The sequence below is a fragment of the Zootoca vivipara genome, chromosome Z1, assembly GCF_965207765.1.
Source record: "Zootoca vivipara chromosome Z1, rZooViv2.hap1.1, whole genome shotgun sequence".
Taxonomy (NCBI): domain Eukaryota; kingdom Metazoa; phylum Chordata; class Lepidosauria; order Squamata; family Lacertidae; genus Zootoca; species Zootoca vivipara.
In genome coordinates this window covers 29,145,262-29,162,649 of record NC_142583.1, presented here as the reverse complement: position 1 = coordinate 29,162,649, position 17,388 = coordinate 29,145,262, and positions in this window count along the sequence as shown.

Below are 17,388 nucleotides of genomic sequence, written 5' to 3'. Positions count from 1 at the left end.
ACACACTTGGGAAGGGACAAAAGGGAAAAGGCAATGAAAACACAACATTGAACAAAAGGCAATTGGCAAACCTTGCAATGCAGGCGCAGCCAAAGCTGTTCATCAGCTGCCATAAGTTTCGATTGTGGCCAGCTATTCGGGTTGAAATTGGAGGAGAGCCATTCAGTGGAATGAATTTTATTGATTGCCTTGATGTGTTCCTGAGTGATCTTCAAACAGAGGGGATTATATTGATTGGAGAGACCAGTGGCAGTGCCAAAAAGGATGCTGCCACTATCTTAAAGGAAGTTAATTCTGGCCTGAATGCCAAGCCACTACTGTAGTTTCAGTCATAGCTGGTTTGACTGCTCCTCCAAGCAGGATAATGAGTCATGCTGCGACAATCATTGATGTTGGAAAAGGTCAAGCTAAAGAGAAAATAACTGCTCTTCTAAGTGTCAGAGTAGTCATCCGGGTGATTCTTACTCACCTGGACAGTGTCAGGTACAGTGAATTACAGCAGTGGAAAACATTTAGAACAGTAAGAATCCCCCCCCCATCTCCAAAATGTGAGTAACGCTCTTTCTGATGTCCAGGCTGTGGGTGCTATTGCTTCTGGAACCACTGAAACACGGAGAAGGCTGTGTAACACGAGCTTGGGGAAACTCCAAGGCTTGCATAACCACACACACATATAATATTTGGAGGGAGGGGGAAATTCCTAAGGGGAAAATGGCCCCATTGAAGACTGAGCATGCTTAGTGTCCATGGAACACTATGCGCTTGTTGCAGGGTAAGGGGTGGGTATGGGTGTTTGCAGTCAAAACAACCGTGCATTTTTGCTAAATCAGGATATGACGGGGTTAAGACTCAGAGTTCCTGATTACTGGAGAAGACACTTTGTGACATCACTTCCCTTGAGTTCTCTGGCTTGTTTTCTCCTGCTTTGGAGGGTAGAACCCGTACCAATGGATTCAAGTTACAAGAAAGGAGAATTTCTGGCTTAACAGCAAGAATAACTTTTTCACAGTAAGAACTGTTAAACTGCTTCAGGAGGTGGTGGCCTTTGGGAAACTTCAGTCCTGGCCTTCCTTCCATTCTAGCAGAGGGAAAGTACTCGGCAAACAATCTCGAGCGAATTCAGAGAACGATGCTATTAAAGTTATAGTACTCTCTTTCTGGAAAAAGGCTGGGGGGAAATGAAAATAGAAGGTCCTAGAGGAGGAGATAGGAATATTATCGTAAACCCAACAGGAAACAGAAAAACAACAGGAAATGGAATTAAACACGCGGAACTGGACATGAACTAATGGGTGTATAATTGGGGGGGGGGGGTAATGGAATACTGGCTCAATGTGTGATCCCAGTGGAGAGACTTTAAGATGGAGATTGACATTCAATTTGGAGTTATGGTAGTGGGAATTAATGAAGGTAAAGGAAAAAATATGGTTGACATTTATCAATAACTAGCTATACCCTGCCACGCATTGCCGTGGCCCCTCCCCCCAATCCCCTGGCATATCCCCGTGTCTCGACCCCCTTTCCTGAACCCCCCCTTCCTCCCCCCACCCCTCGGCTCACCCAGTTCATAGGGGTGATGGGGTTGTCGCGCAGGTTGTGGAGCGGCCTGGTCTCAAGGCGGCCTGCTCCCTGGTGACGGTGTGCTCTCCGGGGCGGCTATGTGATGGGGATCGGCATGGTCTTGGGGCAGCCTGTTCCCTGTCAGCGGCGTGAACTCCGGGGTGGGGGAGGTCTATGGAGCAGTCTGTTCCGTGGACAGTGGCGATCTCCGGGGCGGGTGTGGGATGGTGATCAGCGTGGTCCCTGCATGGTGGTGAGGGATGGGGAGAGGCCTGGTCTCGGGGCGGCCTGTTCCCTGGAGGCGACGCGATCTCTGGGGTGGGCGAGGGTTGTGGAGTGGCCTGCTCCCTGGGGATCGGCCTGTTCTCGGGGTGGGTGTGGTCCCTGGGAGGGCTGGGTCCCATGGTGGTGGGGGTCAATGAGGAGTGGACGGGATTGTGGCAGTATTTTTGTTGTATGTGAGTTTGACGTCCACTAGAGGGTGCAATTATTTTTTACAGAAATCCAGGTTTTTTACCTGCCCTAGGTGTGTTCTGTCCAATGTAAGTGCATGGAAACACTCCCGCCGCAGCCGCATGTGAGGTTGTGGCCAAATTTGAGACCAATCGGGTAAGCGGTTTCGGAGAACATTGTGCTTTAACAAACATGGACCTTCTACATTTTTATATACCGGTATATAGATAACAATTAGGGAACCCATCTTGGACTTTTTGTGGGGAAAGGAAATGAATGATTCTGAGACATCCTGACTTAGAAGAAGTATTGTTTAACAGAAAGTGAAGGTGGATGTTACCATAGACTGAATGTTTTAAATAAACATATTTTCTTTTTTAATAACATCGGCAGATGGCAGATTATCCATCAGAACATTTCATTTTGTATCCTTTTCTAATGTTTCTTTTTCTTTTGTCTTTTTCACTTTATTTTCTCTCTTTTTCCTTCCCTATCTCCTTTCTTTCTTTTTATTGTCCCTTACTGTTTCTCTTCTTTGTTTTTTTTCCTTTCTCTTCTTTCTTTGGAGTCCTATGTTTGGGGCCTTTATTAAGGTCCAGGGATTACCGGGTATATATTCAGATGGAAGATGGTTGATGGAGGACCCTGGGTGAGCGACAAGGAAAGTTCAGTTTCTTAGAGCTGGGAGATGAAATGAATGATGCCAGGTGAGAGCTGGGGGGAGCTTCTGTGCTCTGTGGGTAGTAAAGGCTAATAATTACTTTTAAGTAATTCTACCTATTCTACCTATTAAGTAATTCTACATATTCTACCGATTCGATACGTATTTTCTGTAGTTTTACTGTATTATGAAATGAATTCAACTTAAAAAATTAAGCAAAATAGAAGTAGAATTTGCCTGCCTTGTTTTTGTTACTGCTGGATTTGAGTGCTAGACTCTATGTAAGTAAACACTGTTTTTTATGCTTACTTTACAGTCTGCATGGTTCTTTTATTAGGAGATAATAGGAAAAGTCCAGTCTGCTACTGGAGGCTGGAGAAATAAAAACTAAGGCTACACAGCCTAGTCCCAAAGTTTGCACTTTAATGCTGCAAGGGATTGTGTTTTAACTCTTCTAAGCGTATTAAACTAAGGCTCCAATACTTTGGCCACCTCATGAGAAGAGAAGACTCCCTGGAAAAGACCCTGATGTTGGGAAAGATGGAGGGCACAAGGAGAAGGGGACGACAGAGGATGAGATGGTTGGACAGTGTTTCTGAAGCCACCAACATGAGTCTGACCAAACTGCGGGAGGCAGTGGAAGACAGGAGTGCTTGGCGTGCTCTGGTCCATGGGGTCAGGAAGAGTCGGACACGACTAAACGACTAAACAAAAACAACAAAGCGTATTAAAGTCTAAACGCTAAACTGATTTACTTTAAACATCCTGCTCACACACGTGAGTAACAGGGAAGATAAATTATACAAGAATACACACACACACTTTTTATAAAAGAATATATACGTACTAGTCTACCTGCAAAATCCATCCAACAGTGGGGAGATAGAAAACTGGGGAGGGTGAAATCGAATAGTGTGTCTGGAATCCTGAGGAGCACACTCCACTGAAACATTTTTATACAAGCTCCATAAAGCACTCTTTCTTTCTTTTTTACTGAAAAAAACATGTTTTCACTTGCCTGAGCATTAGTGACATGCAGCATTTGAATTCAGTTGTGAAGCCATCAAAGTATTTCCACAGAGAAGACAGAAGGCAGACCTGCCTATTCTATCTTCCTATTTTTGAACTTGCCAGGCTGTGTGCTGAAGTCATTACCAGGGACAGTCACAGAGTTGGTTTAGGGTAGGGTTGTCAGAGAATTCTGACAGAAAAAGAAATGGGAGTGGAAATTGCCAGTGTTTGCTTATTCACTCCGTGTCCAAAACGGAAATCAATCCAGAGAATACAAGTGGCATTCACTGTTCTTGTTTTCAGTCTGCAAACAGTATGTAATGGATGACTTTCCCCCGCTTTCTGCATTGTCCTTCCTTTGCACTGAAATGAATAGCCTTTACAATGAAACGAATGGTGTGGAGCTATGTAATTATAACCTGATTAACTACATAAATTCTGCCACAGCAGATAGCAGAACTCACAACACCTTTTTTGCCATAAGTTGAACCGCAGCAGAACAGAAGCTGGTCGGAAAGGAAATCAATGTATTCTTACACCCACAGTTTAGGGTTTAAATGAACCACAGATGTGCAAAAAAACCCAACCCTGTTGGATTAGTATTACTTGTCCACACTATTCCCAGCCCACAAAGCGGATGTTTTTTGAAGAACAGGTTTTCAAGAACAGGTTTACTTTAAGGGGAAGAAGACAAAGCAAGTGATTTTTAAATATATATAGAACCTGAGATTCTGCAAAACACACACATAATGACCCAATCCTATGCCATGCTGGCACCTGGAAGTGCCGAAGTGCTTCCTTGTTTATACCTTCTACCCTTAATCTCTTGTCTGTTAAAGAAAGAAAGGGCTGACAGAAAGGGAAAGAGCAAGCGAGAAGACATGACAAAGAGAAAAGGGGAGGCTTCAGATACAGTCCCTAGCAGATTACATCTGATGGAATGTGGTCTTTGGCAGAAAATAGAGTCATTTCGCCTATGCCCTATAACAAGGAATTGTAGGGAGTTGTCTTTACAGAGGGGCTGTGATCCTCACTTAATGCAGGAACACAGGAGCAGCAATTAAAAAACGTATGCACAGACAGACATGGTAATGTTGAATGCTCTGTGTGACGGCACATTACATTTTTCATGCACCTTTCGGGAAAAAGAAATTTGGGAGGGCAGCTGTTTATTACACAGGAGCAAATTTCACTATCTTGTTCACTGTGTTAGCAGAGAAAAAACATAAGCCTTATTCCTCTGTGTAAGATGCTAAAGGGAGTACAAAGGTTAAAGCAAGCGCATGTTTTATCCACAGAACACACCTTTGCTTGCTGAACTCCAACACGGAAGTGTCAATAGGAACCAGGACACACTCACTTTTTCAAGGCACATTTTGTCGTATCAGATAACAGCTGGTCATGTGCAATAAATTCTTGTGCTCTACAAGGAATAGTTACAGGCTGCTTAAACAGCTCCCAGGATTCAGCATCAATTTCCAGGGCCAGGGATCTCAAACATCCCCTTGTGTTTTTCCAATTCATCCCATCCAAGGGCAAGAACAACAATACTCATCCGTACTTGTATGACTTGAAGCCACATCAGGGTTTAAAACAAACCAACAAACTCAGATTTCCATTGGACATACAGGGAAGTTTTACCCTTCCCATTCTCCAGCCATGATCCTGATAGGAATATTCCCTGCTGGAAAAGAACATAGAAACCAGGAGATTTCCCCCGCCCCATCACCAGTTGTGGAACAGGGGCAATTTCTATCGGGATCCCGGCTGCAGAGTGAAGAGGAGAAACTCACCTGCCTGCATGCTGCAGTCTGGGGAACACCTAGGGTTATTTCTTTTAATCCCCTGAATTGGCTGCAGGTCACACAATTAATATCGTGCATAGTTAGGTTGTATTAGGCCAGGGGTAGGGAAGCTCAGGCCCAGGGACCAAATGTGTTCCCCTGGCCTATCTGGCCTAAAACTCTCCCTAGGCTATAGATTCTCCTTCTCTTCCCAGGCCATCACCTTCAACAGACCTGCTCTGCAACTTCCTTGAATGTTTTTGCCTGACTCAAATTTGCCCTCAAATTCTGCTGATGCCTCTTGCTTATCTGGATAGAGGACAAAGAGGGTGGGCATATTAGCCTACTGTACGAAGATAAAATGTACATGCATCCATGGGCGTAGCGGGGGGAGGGAGGGGCAGCTGCCCCCCTCCTAAATCAATAAAAATACATGGCAAACTGAGGTTTTGCTCCCCCCCAACAAAAGGCCTGCTCCCCGAATAAAAGGCCTGCCCCCCCCCAAGCAAAAATCCTGGCTACACGCATGCATGCATTGCTCATCTTATGTTTTCCTCAGGCCTAACCCACCACTAGCATGTGGCCTCATGAAAGTTGACCAGAAGAAAATACAGCGCTCAGGCAGAAAAACCTTTCCCACCCTGTGGGCAGAACTGGGGGCATGAATGGCGACTTCGGTAAACCCAAGAAGATTGGCCCCTAGCTTAAATGGCTTCAAACGAGAATTTGATTTATGGTGAGAAGTCCTGACAATGGCTACTAGTCATAATGACTATATGGATCCTGCCTATTCAGAAGCAGTCTACCAGTTGCCTGGGAGCAACCCTGAAGACAGCTGCCAGGGGTAAACAACCTTCCAGATGCTTTGGACTGCAACTCCCATCAGCCCAAGCCAGCATGCTCAACGGTCTGAGCGGTCTAAATGTAAGTCAACAACATTTAGAGGGAACACATTGGCTGCCCTTGCTGTATACTCTGCTTTCAACACTTCTTGGAAGCATCCAATTGTGAAAAACAATGTGTTAGCTTGCATCCTTGGTCTGATCCAGCAAGCTTTCTTATTTTCTTCTAACCAAGATCCGAGAGAAATATACTGTGTCAGATTCAGGGCTATTATAACAGTTTCACTGTGAGCTTAATGAGCTTAAGGAACGTGTTGTGGGAAGGATGATAGCATGAGGGGCACAGCCAGTGGCCGTGCTTAGTTTAGCTGCAGAGCAGCAGGAAACCTCAGGTTGCTCAGTGCAGCTAAAGCAAATTCTCAACTTCACAAACTTAATTTCCTAGGCTGATAGGTTACTGGGAATCTGAGCATCAATCAGTGAATTTGCTGATGATTTCTAGTGAAAATTAAGGTGAAAGTATTATGGGGAAAAGATAGGGACAGGTAAAAAGGGGGGAGGGAGCTCAGTCGGAGAGCATCTCTTTTATGTGCCAAATGTCCCCGGTTCAATCCCCAGCCACCCCAGGTGGGGGGGGGCCTGTGTGAAACCCTAGAGAGCCACTGCCAGTCAGGGTAGGCAATAATGAGCTAGGTGAACGGTTGGTTTGGATTGGTTTAAGGCAGCTTCCTGCATCTGCCACAATTCATTTTAGCCCTCAGATTAAAAAATCCTAAAGGTATTTTGAAAAGATCACCAAGCTACTGTTGCTGTTTAACAAGAAAAGGAGGTCACAACTGTCACAGGTTCGGAGTGGGAAGGAAGCAAATAAAGGAAATGGGCCACAGCTACCCGAGCTGCCTTAAATCAGCCCTCACTGAGGCTTCCATATCTGTCTTCCTTCTCTTCTTGTTTTGTTCCTTTCTCCTTTGTGGAGGCTTATTTTTGGATGAAGAGCGTTCTGCAAAGATTCCATGACATCTGCAGAAAGGTGATTGTGCTGCCGCAGTCATTGTCCCATCATTATCCTCTCATTTCTTGCCATAGTCTTTGTTCATCAGAAGGCCAATAAATCTGCAGTCGGTTCGGGGAGAAGGCATTCTGCTTGCACAGCTTGTGGGTGTTGAATTAGAAACCTGTGCAAAGCAGCTTTTGATGGGAGAATAATGGAAGTTGCATACTTTGAACACACAAAATGCACTGTGCAAATGTAGTAGTAATAATAATATTTTTAATAATCACAACAATGGGTTCAAGACCTTTAACAGATTTCTCCCATGTTTTAGGCTCAAATCCTGGGGCACAAGGGGGAAGAAAATCCTCTAACGCCAGCCAGGTGCCTACATTCTTGCTTGTACGTACTTTTTAAAAGCCAGGGCAAGAGCTGGCAGCTCATCCACAGCAATCCAACAGCCCAGAGTAAGTATGTAGTACATAGCACTTTCCCCCTTAAGTGATCAAAGTGCTTCACTTACATTATGTCTTTAATCTTTACAAGAACCTTATAAGGTAGGTCAGTGTTGATAGTACACATGTAAATAGGGCCAGCGTGGGAATCTGCCTTACACTAAACAAACCATTGAGCCCATTTAGCTTTGCATGGTCTGTACAGACTTGGCAGTGGCTCTCCAGGGGTTTCAGAAAACAGTATTTTCCTAGAACCTTGGCTCTTCTGCATGCAAAGCACATTATGTATAACTGTTGAGCTACGGCCTCTAACCAATCCTTACTCATTTGTCACCTGAACCCAAATTACAATCTGTCCCCTCCCCAACAGGGTGCCCTCATTAACCGACTTTTCTTTGTAGAACAAAAGAGCTACACAAGTTACACATTTCAACAGCTTGATATGAGTCTTTTATATATATACACACCATGACAGCCTTAGGAGGGCTGCTCTTAGAAACTTGAAAAAAAACATATAGTTACAATATCAGAAAACAGACAAAAGGTAAGTACTTCCTTTATTCCTGTTGTCTCTCCCTCTTTCTGAAAAACGGGATGTGCAAGGCCTCCCTTGCCCCCAATTTGAACGTCTCTCGTTTTGCGGATTTGTAGAAACAAGTGTCTGCCTGCAAATCACAGGCCTGAGGTGACTCCTGAAATCCTGCTGTTAAAACATTCTAACAAAGCGTCAGCCAGCTACCTGTCCTTTCTTGAAAAATGAGAGCATTTTCACATGGTGTTGTCTTCACTAAGGACTGGCGTTTTAAAGCAGCCAGTGAATCCCTTCTCAAACAAAGGAATCTTGAAGATCATGTGGAGGACCGCACAGACCTTCTTAAAGCCTTGCTCAACGGAGTCTGTACCATTGTCTAAGGGCACTTCCAGACAGTCATTGTTTTCAGGCAGGATTCAATCACATACTGCAAAATTCACATCGATTTGGAGCTCTTGAGCAACAAACCTGCTTCCTTTCAAAAATGGACTTTATATGGTAAGTGAAGAGGAAATGCATTGGAAAGTGTAATATAGCATTTGCTTGATGCAGTGTGGTCTAACTACCCTGCAAACAAATCAGAATGAATGTCCAGTAAACAAATTGTCTGGAAGCAACCTTGGATGTGATGGAGGGTCACTCCCTTAGGCTGCGTTAACTTGAACAGGGATAAAGGAAACTGTCTTATACCAAAACCACTGGTTCATCCTGCTCAGTAATGTCTACAGTGGCTGACAGCAGCTTTCCAGGATTTCAGGCAGAGGTCTAACATAGGCATTGCATTTGCATCCACCTTCTTCATTGCCAGCTGCCTATCCAGGAATGTTGATATTCAACATGCAGAGAGATCTGAATGTCGGGTCAACTATTTCAAAGCTGACAATTTTATGCGGGGATAATATTGCTCGAGCCTAAGTTGTATTTTCAATCAGCAGCAAGCTCCACTGGAAATTTACTGCTCTTGTGGTAAATCTATGTGCTGCAGCAAGCTGCAGATGGTCACACTGGAGAGAGTTAATAAAGACCACTCAGCTGCTGAATTACCAGCTGGAAGAATCAGCAACACAACAGAGAGATCTTTGGTGCCTCAGCCAGCCAGTCCTTCTGGGTGAAATAAGCACACCCACAGTGGTGCAGATAAATAAGAAGTGAACAACTCATAAAGTAAACAAATGAAAGGGTGCAGGGAAATCAACCATGTACACACAAAGACCTCAGCAGCTTTGCAACTTTATGCTCATCCCTTGTGTCGGCAACGATGGCTTATGGAGCCCATAGATTCCTCACAATGAGCCATAAGAAGGATCCTTTGTGGCTACACCGTCACAAGATATGAGCCAAAAAGGAGGGGGGGTAATGGATGAATATCTGGTTAAATGTGAAAAATACATCTTAGCCAGGTTAGGAGAAGGAGAGAGGTGTGGGTTTTCCTACTATCTTGCACATAGATTATTGAGAAGATATTAACTGAGTCCTTTCACAGGTGCCTTAAGAGGTGTTAGCAGGCACACTGGCACCCACAGAGACTTCGCTAGCAAACCCTGCAAGAAGGCAGTCTGTTCCCAAACGCCACAGGATCTATCACACACTATTCCAATTAACATCATTGTGTGTGTGTGTGTATATATATATATATATATATATATATATATATATTCACACACACTGCTCATCTCATAGTAAGCCTTCACTCAATTGAGAGACCATTGCAAAGGAACTGATTTCTTGGGGAAAGTTTTTCAAAGCAATCTTCAAAGCAATGTATGGAAGCCTTGTATGCAAATCGTGTTATTTGAAAAAGCCGCTTAGCCCTCCAAGTCAACATACCAAAGAACAGTCAGAGGCACGATATCAAAGGCCTACAAGCATTTCTAGCCATTAGTTAATTTTCTTTTTTAAAGGCAAAAAGGATTTGAGAGGATTTGCCAGGAAAGAATTATAGAAGTTTAAGATGTTAAGAAGAAAATTGAAAGGGATTGACAGGGTACTGCAGGAAGCAGCTGTGATTTAAGGCTGCAATCTTATGCACACTGGGAGTCAGCCTCAATTAGACAAAGTGTTTGCATAAACATGCATAGGATAAAAAGGAAGAAAAAGGTCCCCCCACCAAATGAGGTGCAATTGGCGGCTACCAGAAAGATGGCATTTTCAGTGGTGGCACCCTGGTTGCAGAATGTTCTCCCCAGAGACCCTTCCTTGGTGCCTACATTGTGGTATTTTCAGCTCAAGGTGCAGATTTTTTTTACTTTCCAAATATTTCCAGGTTTTTAAATAACATTTGTTAAAGGCAAAATGGCACATGAACCAAAACTCAAGTTCAGCTACACTAATTACTTAGGCAAAATATTGTAATGTTTTTGTAGTGAGATTGCTCTCACTTTTCCACAGTGCTCCTGACATTTGACAGGTAAAGAAATGCAGCCATGAAATCTGAATATTTTAATCGCTTCTCCTGTCTCTAAGTAGTCTGTAAAACAATCTGCATCCCATTTACATTTGTAATATTTTTCCATTCAAAAAGCCAACGGCTGAAGCTATTTAAAGGGTCCCCCCCCCCCGACAACTGACTTGCTTAACATGCAACAAAAACCTTTGATTAAAAATAACTCTCGAGATTTCCCTGATATATCTCAAAACAGAAGGTGCCACGGAAATATAAAAATCACACATGCTACAAAAATGTTTGGGTTGTTATTATTTTGATCCATAATTAATAGACATTAAAAACAGGTGCTTTTTCATCCTTACAGGAAAAGATGAACATTTCTAAATAAAATGCTTTCATAAATCAATGATTTTTTAAAATATATATATAAAAAGGTACATAAAGCAATCAGGGTTACCTTCTGGCTGCTTTTAGTTAACCTGGTTAAGATGACAAAAAGGACCAGATTATCTCCCCTCCCCAGACACCTTACCCACCACTTAGCTCAATATCAGGAACTGTTTTAAATGTGCACATATTTATATGAAAATGGAGGGGCAGCTTTTTTTTTACACGTTGAGAAGTAGGGCAAACTTAGTGCCAGAAAATAGCCCTCTCGTGCTCTACTGTCTATTAAATGATGGTGTGATTACTAAGACAAAGCATGGTTTTCTCAAAAACAAGTAACGAATCTTAGTAGACCACAATTTTAACTTAAGTTAACAGTGTGATACAGCGGGGGGGGTGGGGGGTGGATGCTAATGCTATTCTAGGCTGCATCAACAGAAGTAGAGTGTCCTGATTAAGGGAAGTAATAAAGTAAAGGGGACCCCTGACCGTTAGGTCCAGTTGCGAACGACTCTGGGGTTGCAGCGTTCATCTTGCTTTACTGGCCGAGGGAGCCAGTGTACAGCTTCCAGGTCATGTGGCCAGCATGACGAAGCCGCTTCTGGCGAACCAGAGCAGCGCATTGAAACGGCGTTTACCTTCCCGCCGGAGCAGTACCTATTTATCTACTTGCACTTTGACAGGCTTTTGGACTGCTAGGTGGGCAGGAGCAGGGACCGAGCAACGGGATCCCACCCCGTCGCGCAGATTCAAACCGCCAACCTTCTGATTGGCAAGCCCTAGGCTCACTGGTTTAGACCACAGCGCCACCCACATCTCAAGGGAAGTAATAGTCCCACCCTATTCTACCTTGATGAGACCATACCTGGAGTACTTTGTCCATTTCTTGGCACTACAGTTTAAGAAGGCTATTGACAAGCTGGAATGTGTGCAAAGAAGGGTGACCAAGGTGATCAAGGGTCTGGAAACCAATCCTTATGAGGAACAGTTGAAGGAATGGGTATGTTTAGTCTGGTAAAGAGGAGACTGAGAGGATATATGATAGCCATCTTCAAATATTTAATGGGCTATCACATGGAGGATGAGTCAAACTTGTTTTATCCTGCTCTAGAGGCTAGGACCCAAATCAATGGATTCAAATTACAACAAAGGAGATTCCAACTAAACATCAGGAAGAACCTTCTGACAGTAAGAGCTCTTTGCCAGTGGAGCAAATTCCCACAGGAGCTTGTGCTCTCTTCTTCCTTGGAAGTTTTGAGGCAACGGTTGGATGGCAACCTGTCATGTATGATCTAGTTGAGAGTCCTGCATTGCAGGGGGTAGACTAGATCACTTTTGGGGTCCCTTCCAACTCTACAATTCCATGATTCTATGAAAGTTCAGTGTAGCCTCAACAAGCCCACATCAAGCACAAAGAAGCAGCTGGGTCAAAAACGTGATTCAGAAACAAGGTCAGGAAATAGCTCAAAGTCACAGGGAATTCAGCAAGGCGGGAGAAGTTGACACAGGAACCAGAGAGTTAGGTTGTTTCCAGCAGCAACTGTAAGGCCCAAGAGGGAGGCCTTATCTACTCTGCCCTCCTAAAACCACACCCTATCCACAACCACAGTCAACAGACAAGTCTCAGGAATTTCTTACTCATGATAGACCTACTCCTCTGGATCTGTAGAGCTATATTGTGTCATTGCTCTTTGGCCTGGGCCCAAAGTTTTGGAGCTGACACTCTCAAGGACTGGGTATTTGTAGCTCCACCTCATCTTCCCAGAGTTTCAGAGGTTCTTCATAAATTATCAACCCCACAAGGGGATCCTCGCATTGGCCCTGCCTGTTCCTTAAGGTCATTGACCTGTGGTGTTTCTGGCTCACCTTCTGAGGACTCAGAACAAAGTCAGGGCTAGGCATGATAAGGATTTTGTATTTATTGACTTATTGCATTTATACCCAAACTTTCCTCCAAAGTCTCTACCCTGTCCCTGGTGCCATTTTGTCGTTGTAGCAGTCCTGTGAGTTGTGGTCAGGCCAGGGAAAGATGTTCTAGCCACTACATCACACTGGCACCTTGCCAGGTTGCTTTCAGGCCCAATGATCAAATAAGTGAAGACTGAGGGGTCTGTAGTGATACTTTTATGTATTTATTGAAATAATTTATGTGCCGTTAAACTACAACCATGTCTAAGTGGTGTGTAGAAAGTGACATTCAGAAAAGGTAAAAATTCGTTAAAACAATAACATTAAACTACAATTAAAATGCCTGCTGGAAGGTGGGGGAGTCTGTAATAAGTGCTGGAAGTTCTACAGGGAAGGGGCCTGTCTGATCTCAACTGGGAGTTCCACAAAATTGGGCCCACAATCCTGAGTGATTGGCCCTGGTGGATATGATCCATGCATCTGAGCCAGGGAGGCACTAACAGTGACATTAGGCCCTCCCTCGGGGCAACCTGAACCTACATTGTTAAAGGTCTTGTAAATGAATACAAGAACCTTGAACCTGGTAGCATATCACCAGCCAGTGTAAGCTTTTGAGCACCAGTGGTGATAGTCTGTCCCCCTCATTCTAGTAGCCACAGGATTTTGCAACATCTGGACCAAGGATAGTGCATTGCAATAATGCAAATGGATGCCTATTTGTTTTTGCAGAAGCAAGGCAGGGGGCTTGCTTTCGTTTCCAACCATCTGCCTTTGGGATTGGGTTACCAGAGCAAGAATGAGTTCATCATGAGAACAGGGATAATTGTAAGCTTCCAGACAGATTCTTTGAGAACCCACCCACACAACTGCACAAATGCGATCAGCTGGAATTCTAGACTCCGTGTGTAACCTGGGCAGTGACTTCATTGGAGCTAGGATCCTACACTTTAGTTCAAGGATGGGGAACTTTTTTGAGGCTGAGGGCTACATTCCCTTATGCTCAACCTTCCAAGGGCTGCATACCAGTGGTGGGCAGGTCCAGATTCAAAAGTGGACAGAGCAATAGATGTGACTCTTACCTTTGTACAAGAGGTTACACTACAGCCATGCAAAATCTAAAGGTTTCTATAACTCATATATCCCTATTCTCTTTCAGCAACCAGGGGGCATTGTCGCAGTTCAATTTTAGCTGGGCAAAAGCATTTAAGGAGGGTGTGGCCTGGGGGCCAAATAAAGAAGCCTAGAGGATGGCATTTGGCCCCTAGGTCCAAGGCTCCCAAACTCCATTTTAGCCTGTTGAGACGCCTTTACAAGCCTCCTTCCCTCTCTACTGTTTACCTGAGTTGAGTCAGGACATGAATTTCAATCATTCCGCTTGTCTGTGGTGTGCCAGACCATTCAACACAGAAAGACACACCAAAAACAAGTAACTCTGCAGTGGCTTCACTATCCCAGTAATTTTTAAAGGAGGGTCACCTGCAAGCTGGAGGAGGCTTTTAGTCACTCCATGGAGAATCTATCACCATATCATTCATCTGTCTCTTCAGCAGCTTTGTAACAAGAAAATGCAGGCAGGTTTATACTTCAGGGAGGAGAGAGAGAGATGGGGATTACTGAGCTCCTTCCAACTTTTCAACATAAACAAGACTTTCCTGCTAGTGAATACATGCATGAATCCTCTTTTTAAAAACAAAACAAAACAAAACACCAACAACTATGTTTTAGTCGAGATGTGCTGGTGAAGTGCTGTAGCTTCACAGAAAGCAGACATAAGCAAATGCTCTGGTTTAGCACGTCAATTTGTGGGTGTCAAGCTTTTTTATGAAAACAAAAAAGGGCAGCTAGTATAATTTGATTGACTGCTTGAACTGAATGTGCTGGCTGCTCAGAAATGATGCCACCAAAGTTATCTAAGCATTTGTTCTAGATCACTGTTTGGGGAGGTCTGGAGTCCTGCCCTTTTGTGCCCTATGCGGACTTTCCTGGAAGTAAGCACCATACATCAATTGTACAGGGGCAAGGGGTCTAGTACCATGATATATAGGCTGCCTTTACATGGCAGTTTATTCTGTTTTTCTGACATTTCCCTAACGGTTAATTCCCGCATTATATTTGAGTTTTCACATGTTGTAAAAGCCACTTCCAGGAATATAGCGGGATATAATTCGAACTTCATGCTTCATTTCCTTGTTATTTGCAAACTTTTTTTCTGGAAGCAAATAACACATTCTGCTATATCTCCAGATATGGAGTTTGCAACTTGTGGAAGCTCAAATATAAAGTGAAAATTAGCAATTAGGGAAACATCAGGAAAACAGAATAAATTGCTGTGTGAATGCAGCCATAGTGGGACTTACTTTTGTATAAATATGGACAGGATTGCAAAGTAAGGCTACAATCCTATGCACAGTTTCCCATGAATAATTCTGAACAAAGTGGCATTTATGAGTAGGGATAGGGCAGAAATTTGATTTAGTCTGCATTCAAAGGCAAACTTTACCTCATTTGCATTTTCTGAAACAATACGTTAATCAAAACACAGCGCCATTCTTCAAAAGTCACACTTCTCCAAATTTTGCAGTGCAGTTCTTCAGCCATGTATGAAAATGTATAAACTAGGGTACTGTGTGCAAAAAATGCACATACAGTGGTGCCTTGCTAGACGAATTTAATTTGTTCCGGCGGTCAATTCGTCCTACGGAAAATTCGTCTTGTGAGGCTCCGTTTCCCATAGGAATGCATTAAAAGTTAATGCGGAAGGCAGGCAGACAGGCAGCAACAGCCCCAGAGCCTTGTCGGGCTGCTACCGCCAGCCTTCCCCAAGCAAGTGGCTGCTGCACTTCAGCTCAGGGAAGGCAGGCAGGTGGGCGGCAACAGCCCAGGGAAGCTCCGGGGCTGTTGCCGCCTGTCTGCCTGCCTTCCCCGAGCAAGCGCCCTTCCCCGAGCCAAGCGGCCGCTGCGCTTCGGCTCGGGGAAGGGCGCTTGCTTGGGGAAGGCAGGCAGGCAGGCAGCAACAGCCTGTTGCCGCCTGCCTGCCTGCCTTCCCCGAGCCATGCAGGCGGCGAAAAGCCCCCGCACCGCCGCACTTCAGCTCCGGGGGACAGAGCCGAAGCGTGGCGGTGCAGGGGCTTTCGCACCAGCGCGCTTTGTCTTCGTCCCCCAGAGCCGAAGCGCAGCGGTGCGAAAGCAAAAAGCTCCTTGCTGTGGGGAGAGAGGAACGAACGGAGAGAAAGCTGCCCTTTCTCTCCGTTCGTTCCTCTCTCCCCACCGCCGACAGCAAGGACAGATCCCGGGGTTCCGAGAAGCGCTTGCGCAGCGCTTCTCCCTACCCCGGGATCTGTCCTTGCTGTCGGCGGCAGGGGGAGAGGAACGAAGGAAGAGAAAGGGCAGCTTTCTCTTCCTTCGTTCCTCTCCCCACCCCCCGCCCGACAGAGCCGGCATCTGATGGGGATTTGGAAGCCCCGTCAAATGCTGCTCTGTCGGGCGAGGCGGCAGGGATCCGTTCCTCCGCTTTCCCCCCCTTCTTCCCACGCTAGTTCCCCTTTGTGTTCCACTGGTCTCTGCTGGTTGCCCCTCACTGCTCGTGGCAACCGGCAGAGACCAGCAGAACACAAAGGGGAACCAGCTGCAGCGCGAAAAGAAGGCAAAGGAAGATCAGCTGACAGGCGCTGACAGCTCATCTTCCTTTGCCTTCTTCCCACACTACAGCTGGTTCCCCTTTCGCTAGAGGAATACCCTGTAGGTTTTGTGATCGGAGGTTTTTATGTTCACGCTTCGCAAGACAAAGCGGCGGCCATAGAAAACCTCAACGTCTTGCGAGACAACCTCCGATCGCAAAACCCATTCGTCTAGCAAAAAATTCGTCTAGCAGGGCATTCTTCTTGCGAGGCACCACTGTATTACTGAAAATAATATTTAAAATGCATTATATTAGGGGAAATTGCTTTGCAAAAATGTGTATATTGGACAAAACTGCATATAGAAATGGGTGCCTCGGGAGAAATTAGCACAAAAATTCACAAATTGATGTGGAAATGTGGAGAACTGAATTTAAGATTGGGAAAATGAGGAACAGAGAGGAAGGAAAACTAACAGATTCACCCACCAGTGAAATTAGTTCAGACTCACTTTGCTAGCCATAGTCTTTGACGTCCACAAGAAGCACATACTTTGTTCCGATTCTGAATTGTAATTCAGGAAAGCATATAGGGTTGCATTTATGTTTGCATTCACATGGAATAGCACCATGTCACACCAAGTGGCCACTCAGCCTTCTTATCACGTCTCTCTGGCAATGGAGAGCATTAGAAATCAGAGGGTGGATGTGATGTCATTCATTCCCATCAAGCATTGTCTTAAATATCTTGCCTGATATGCCCTCTAGTTCTTTTTATCTAAGTACAGCCATATAACAGCTC